Source organism: Phocoena sinus, chromosome 15, assembly GCF_008692025.1.
Source record: "Phocoena sinus isolate mPhoSin1 chromosome 15, mPhoSin1.pri, whole genome shotgun sequence".
Classification (NCBI taxonomy): Eukaryota; Metazoa; Chordata; class Mammalia; order Artiodactyla; family Phocoenidae; genus Phocoena; species Phocoena sinus.
This window is the reverse complement of record NC_045777.1, coordinates 28667545-28674685: the sequence shown is the minus strand read 5'-3', so window position 1 is coordinate 28674685 and position 7141 is coordinate 28667545.

Sequence of the window (7141 nt, the reverse complement as noted above, 5' to 3'; positions counted from 1 at the left end):
AGACAGGGTAGCTCACAGCAAATGTTATGAATGTTTGGGGAAGCAGACCTGACCTTGGCTGCCTGAAAGCCTTGTTCCGTTTCCGGCATCCAAGGCCACACAGGGTCTCCCCAGGGCCTGGGTACTTGGTTCAAGGCCACTGTCCACGTGGGGCTCCGGGGCTCCCAGCTGTCGCCCATCGAGCTGCTCCCACCGTGCTGGAATGTGACTCCCTGGGTGGCCCAGCCAGGGGAATGCACAGGGGTCATTCTTGACATAGCTGAGCTCTGGGCACAAGGTGCTAAGAGCGGGGCAGGCAATTTCAAAGGGCCTTTGCTGCATCTCTTGAAAGATGTGACTCTAAAGCTTGTCCTGCCTCAGCGGAATACACAGCTTGAAAGGGAGGTCGAGTGAGGAGCAGGTGGCAGGCCTTTGGTGCTGCCGGGCAGAGCTGCTTCTGCACAGATGGGTGAGGGAGTGCTCGTGGGCAGCTCCCAGTCTGGACTGTGCATCTGGTCTCCTGCGCCTTCCCTCTGAGTGGCAAATTCACGTCTATTTTTGTAATTATTTGGTGATTCCCTCATGCCTCCCCCCACCCCCCGCCATTTCCCGCAAAGGCCTGGGACCTTGTCAGCTACTCTCTCTGTGTACACAGTATGACTTGCAGTAGGTGCTGAGTAAATATTTCTCGAATAAATGGATTGCCCCCTTCCGCCAGTTTTGTCATGTTGGAAAGGCCCTGGGATTGATTGATTGATTGATTGATTTTTAACAGATTTATTGAAGTCTAATTGATATACAAAGAAATACACATATTTCATGTGGGCAATTTGATGAGTTTGGACATGTGCAAACACCCATGATACCATTGCCACAATCAACATAATAGACATATGCAACACCTTCCAAAGTTCCCTCGTGTCCTCTTGTTTTCGTTGTTTGGAGCGCACAGTACCATACTGTTAACAATTGGCGCTACGTTGTACAGCACATCTTTAAAACTTACTCACCTAGCATAACTGAACTTTATAAAGGATAGCTATTTTTAATTGCTTAAATTACAATACAGAGTTTAATTTTTCCTTTCACTTTCCAAAAATGCATATACAACATAATACCTAAAAAAATGTTGTCATCAATAGATAAATTTTCGGGAGGTCTTTACATGTTTTGGCATCCGTCAAGAATAAAGAAAGGTCTTTCTGATATAGTGACATTTGGACACAGACTGGGAGGAAATAATGAACGTTCCAGACAGAAGGAACACTAAGGGCAACAACCCTGAGGTAGAAGCACGTGTGGCAAATTCAGGGAAGACCAAGGACACCAGTATGGTTGGTGCAAGTGCACAAGCCGAAGGCCCTGGGATTTAATCCTGCTTCTAGGACTAGTTGGGTAACTTTGAACTTTGCTTTCAAGGCGATAAGGCTCCGGAGCCGGCCTGTCTGGGTTTGAACCCAGGCTCTGCCTCTTCTTACTAGTCACATCAACTGAGGAGATTTCTGAACGTCTCTGTGTCTCGGTTTCCTCATCTGGGAAATGGGGCCCTCGCTGTGCCTACATCACAGATCAGTGTGAAGGATAAATGGCTCGGCACGTGGCGAGCACTTACAATAAGGCAAGGCACAGAGTAAGGTCTAGATAAATATTAACTCGTATTATTTTATTATTAAATCAACCTTATTAAGGTGTAACTTACAAACAATAACAGGCATTCATCTTAAGAATACGATTTGATGAGTTTTGATGGATATATATACACCTATGTAAGCACAACCTCAATCAGAGGACAATCCCACCTCCGCAAGTGTTCCCTCTGCCCATTCGGTCAACCCCCTCTCCCCTTGCCCCCATTTGTCTGCTCTCTGTCTCCATAGCTCAGTTTTGATGGTTCTGGAACTTTATATAAACGGAGTCGTACAGTGTGTGCTCCAGCCTCTGGCTCCTTTTTCTCAATGTGTTTTCATCCATGCTGTTGTGTATATCGGTAGTTTGTTCCTTTTATTGCTGTAACTCATGTTATTACCGGTGATTTTCTCAGTCTCAGTTTCCTCTTCTGTGAAATGAGGTTAATAATTTCCACCTCATAGAATGCGGTGAAGGAGAAACAGGACCCTGAGTAGTGTGGCCGCATCACCGATCCCCGCACAGAGGACCCTGCATCCTGCACTCAAGCCATGCTCTCCCACCACCTCCCCCTGGTCCCCAGAGAGGGGCCCTTCCAATGTCACCAGGAGACTGGAGCCCAGAGGGTCAAGGGCTTTGCGGGATCGACTGGGGAGGGCCCTCTGAATAGATGCACAGCCGTGAGATGATGGCTGTGTTTATAAAGTAGACTGTTATTTTTTAATTCTTCTCCTTGTGTCCTTTCCCCTACTTCTCTCTTTCAAGGATAATTAAAATGCAAGCTGGCACTCCCTGCAAGGAGACAGCTGAAGATTTAATTGCCCCAAGAAAAATTTTCCAGTGAAAGGTCTTGCAGTAATGGCAGCTCCCGGCCTGGCTGCCCAAGAGGCTTTGCATCTCGCACATAATATTAGCGGTAATGCCTTCATCTGCATGTGCATGGGTTCCATTTACTGGCACGGAAGGAGTCAGGGCAGAACGGAGCCGACAGCCTCAGTCGGGCCATCGCCTTCTCACCATTAAACTCTCACCCGGCCTCACTCTGGAGACAGGTCTGTGGCCCAGATCCATGCGGCCGGCTGCCACACCAGCTGACCCTGCCCCAAGCGGGCCTGCGGGGGCAGGAGGCCCGGGCGCCTGGGAACAGCCCCTTCCACCACGAAGGTTTGGCCTGTCGTCCTTGAAGTGGGGCCAGGAGGACATGTCTGCTGAGCGGCCAAGCCCCACCGGCTCTCCACATCGGGCCAGTTGCCAGCTGTGCTTGTGTTGCCCAATTTCAGGGCAGAGAAAGATCTTGCAACCTCTCATTCTGTTTTCCAAGTGTGGTACCGGTTTCCCCAGATGAGGCATCAAAGGCTCAGACAAGGGTCCCTGGCTCCTTGCCTGTTGGGGAGCGTGCATCAATTTTTTAAAAAGTGATCGCTCTGAACCCTGGATCATGATGAGAGGCAGAGTGGCTCATTGTGAAAGTCAGACGGACCGGGGTTTGAGTCCTAGTTCCAAACCTGCCAGCTGGGGCACTTTTAGTTCTCCTAAGACGCCGCGCAGTCTCCAATTTCGGGACCTTTGTGCATGCTCTTCTTTCCCCACCTTTCTTCCCTCCCTCCATCCCTTCCTTCCATCCTTCTTTCCTTCCTATCCAGACATCCATCCTCCCATGCATCTATCCATCTATCCATTCATATTCCCTCCATCCTCCCATCCTTCCATCCCTCCTCCCATCCATCCAACAGATATTTATTGGACACAGCCTATGAGCTGGACACAGGAGTTACATTAGTAAGCAAAGCTGGCACCCTCTTGCCCTGAGGCAGCTCCCAGGGCAGTGGAGGAGAGGGGTGTTAAGTCACCACAAGGTCAATGTATACTTACAAACTGTGACCAGGGCTGCCACGGAGAAGTTCTGGACAGGTTGTTACCGTGGTGTTCAACAAAGGAACTCAGCCCGTTTTTGATTTGGAAGACAAGCCAGAAAGACGTAGCAAGTGTTCCAGGCAGGGGGAACAGCACGTGCAAAGGCCCTGTGGTTCCTGCCAGGAAGTGTCAGGAGGCTGGAGTTGCCAGTGGAGGGAGTGATGGGGAGAGTAACACAGGGCCTTCCCCCACGGGGAAGGCAGAGCCTGCACCGGTGCCTCCACACCCTCTTTCTCTGGCTCATTCTTACTCATCCTTTAGGGCTCAGCTCAGGAATTACCCCTCCGGGAAGCTTCTCTGCCCTATGCAGGTTGAGTGAGGCCTGTGTACTTTCTCCTAATAGGAAAAAGTGTCCAAAACTAAGAAATAAGGCAAAGAAGGTGGCACTTCCTTTCGTTGCCATACTGGGGCATTGTTTAAAAGGCCCACTAAAGGATTAGTTATCTTTGTGGGATATATACCCGAGTTTGACTTTGCTATTCTGTACTTGTCATGTTTTATCATTTCCTGAAATGTCAAGTTGACATCGCCTTGTTCTAGTGGTGCTCATGCAGTGTTAGGATTATTACTAGGAGCTCTGGCTCCCTCACCCTTCGTGGGCTCACAAGGTTATGGTCATCTTTTGTCAACATTGTATCCTCAGAATTTTGCACAGGGCCAGGTTCACAGCCTGAGAAATAATTATTGGCTGAATGAGTGATCTTGACCTTATCTCTTCACTTCTCTGAGCCTCAATTTTCTTATCTGTGAAATGGACATCATAGCACCCATCTGCAAAGGAAGTAAAGTTTCAGTGAAATACAGAATTCAGTTTCCTGTAATCCTGGGGGCTTCAGTCCCCCTTCTCCCAGGGGCTGGATCCCAAAGGTAGGAAATGAAGATCTGGCGTGGGGAGCTCATGGTCTGGTTGGGGGTGGTACTTAGTCACTGGAGGAAGGGAAGGTGACTCTCTGTGGGGCCAGAGCAGCCAGAGGCAGCTCCATGTGGTATTTGTTGGGACAGGGAGACCAGCCTGGCTGGGGAAGAGCAGGAAGTAGCCTTAAATAGACCAGGTAGGGTGGGGTGTTGGATTCCCCAAAGTTGGTAAGAGGGAGCCATCCTAGGCTAATGAGGGAGGGAGGGACTTGATAAAATCATTTCAGCCAGGAGAGGAGAGCTACCATTGTTGAGCTCCTCTGAGAACCTGTCCTTGGGGTGTGTGTGTGTGTGTGTTTGAGATTGTGTGTATAAATGTGTGTGAATCTGTGTGGGGGGCATGTGAGAGTGGGGGTGTGAATGTGGGTGTGGGTGTGAATGTGTGTGAAGGTATATGTGTGTGAGTGGGCGTGTGAGCGTGTGTGAATATGCGTGTGTGTTGACTGCCATCTGCACCACACAGTTGCAAAGGGCTGATCTATTCTCTATCTAACCTTCACTGGAGCCCCCTGAGCTGAAGACTACTACTCCCCCATCTCACAGGTGACCAAATGGAGGCTCAGAGGCGAAGCCATTTGCCCAAGGTCACAGGGTGAGGACCGCGCAGCTGTCTTGACACCCCTGGGTGGAGAGAGGAGGGGTTTGGGCGCAGGGTGAGGAGGGAAGGAGGGGTGTAATTAAGGGAGCCTCAGTAGACAAAGTGATGACAGATAAATGGTTCCTCACTGTTTCTCGTGCTGTTGAGGTCACCTGGATGTTATCTTTCAAAGGAATTCAGCAATGCTCCCTAATATCTCACCTGGGCCAGGCCCTGGGCTGAGCTCCTGGACAAAAGATAAGGCGTGGGCTCCATCTTAAGAAAGTGTCAGGTTGGGGCAGGCATCAAAGTTGGTGGTGGGGTTGAATCCCCAGGGAACCAGGGCACCAGTCTTCTTAAAACTCTGAGGTATAACTTGTATGCAGAGAAATGCAGATATTGAGGATGTACTTGATGGATTTTTATATCTGCAAGTCCCCACATAACCACCACTCGGGTGGGGAAACAGCATCCCATCACCCCTAGAGGGCCCCCAGAGAGCCTCTGGGCCTTCCCTCCTTCACTACTTCCCCCAAGGATAGCCCCCCCTCTGACCTTTCTCACCAAGCTGTTGCCTGTTTTTGAACATCTGGGGCCCATGTCTCTTTGGAAAGCATTTTAAATTTCATAATCCTGTATTCAGAAAACAGACCCAGATTCCAGTCAAACACAGTGCCATGGTTAAGGGGGGGTCAGAGGGGACCACAGTGGTGGCAGGCTGAACCCCGGGGAGGCCCAAGGGTACATTGGCTGGCTGGTGACCGGATAAGGGAGCGAGACCACCCTGAGACCGCGTGATGTTTCCTGGCTCCCAATAGAGTCCAGTGCACCCCAACCCTGTATGTGGCCACTGCTGTCTCTCCAGCAACCCCCTGTCCCCATCACGCCCGTCCAGTGCCCACCCATACCCACAGTGGCACCACTGTCCAGATGGACAGTGGCTCTTGAACAAAATTCATAATCTCTCTGTGCTTCAGTTTCTCTGTTAAACTGGGGATAATCTTAGGACCTACCTTACAGGTGTGTTAAGAGGCTGGAGTGAACTGATATTAAATAAGTTAATATTTGTACAGAGTTTAGGAGACTTTCTGATATGTGTAAGGGCTTATGTTAAAACTAAATAAAATAAACTAATGTGGATCCAATCTTGGCTGGTGTAAATATGCTAGAAGACGCAGTCGCTTTTACAGCTGGGCATTAGAACCTTGAGAAGGGGCAGAGATTTTCGTGATTATAACGTAAAGTGGGCAGGGGCTGCAGAAGGGAGAGCACGGGTCCTCAGGGATGGGGGCGGGTTGTGGGGGTCCTATCGCTCTCCTTTGCACAAGGAACACCCAGGAAGTGCCTGATAAATGCCTTATGCTTAACTTATCTCCCGGCAGGAGGGAGAGGGTCACTTGGGTCCCATGAACTTAGATTTTGCCTGCCAACCTCAGCCCTAGAGATACGGGCTGTGGAGAAGTGAGGCCCAGGTGCTGCGTGAATTACATCCCCCCGTCTCCTCGCCTGGATGTGCAGTCGGCACCCCCACTCTCACCTTCCCAGAGAACGAAGGCATTTCCCCACCTGCTCAGCCTGTATTCATGCCTGGAACACCTCATCCTGCAAGCAGCACAGGTATTTCACAAGTTGGGGCCAAGGGAGGAGAGCTGAGTTCTCTGTCACAGCCAAGGTCCTGGAGGGTGAGGCAGGTGACCTCTCTGAGCCTAGCAGGAAGCTCCTTGCCTCCTGTGTGGTCACATGGACCAGGCCAAGGGCTCAGGGCTGATCCCGGGTGGGCTTGTGGATCCAAGTGCAAGTCCCAGCTTGACTAAAGATTCATTGTGTGAGATTGGCCAGGTCACGTGCACTTCTGAGCCTCAAATTTCTGTCTCTCTCTGCAAAATGGGCACAGCCACCACCACTACTGGACAGTTAGGAGAATTAAACATGATGGAGAGACTTCCCTGGCGGTCCAGTGGTAACGAATCTGCTTTACAATGCAGGGGATGTGAGTTCGATCCCTGGTCAGGGAGCTAGGATCCCACATGCCGCGGGGCAACTAAGCCCGCGAGCCACAACTCTTGAGTTCGCGCACCTCAACAAGAGAGCCCATGTACCACAAACTGCAGAGCCCATGCGCCCTGGAGC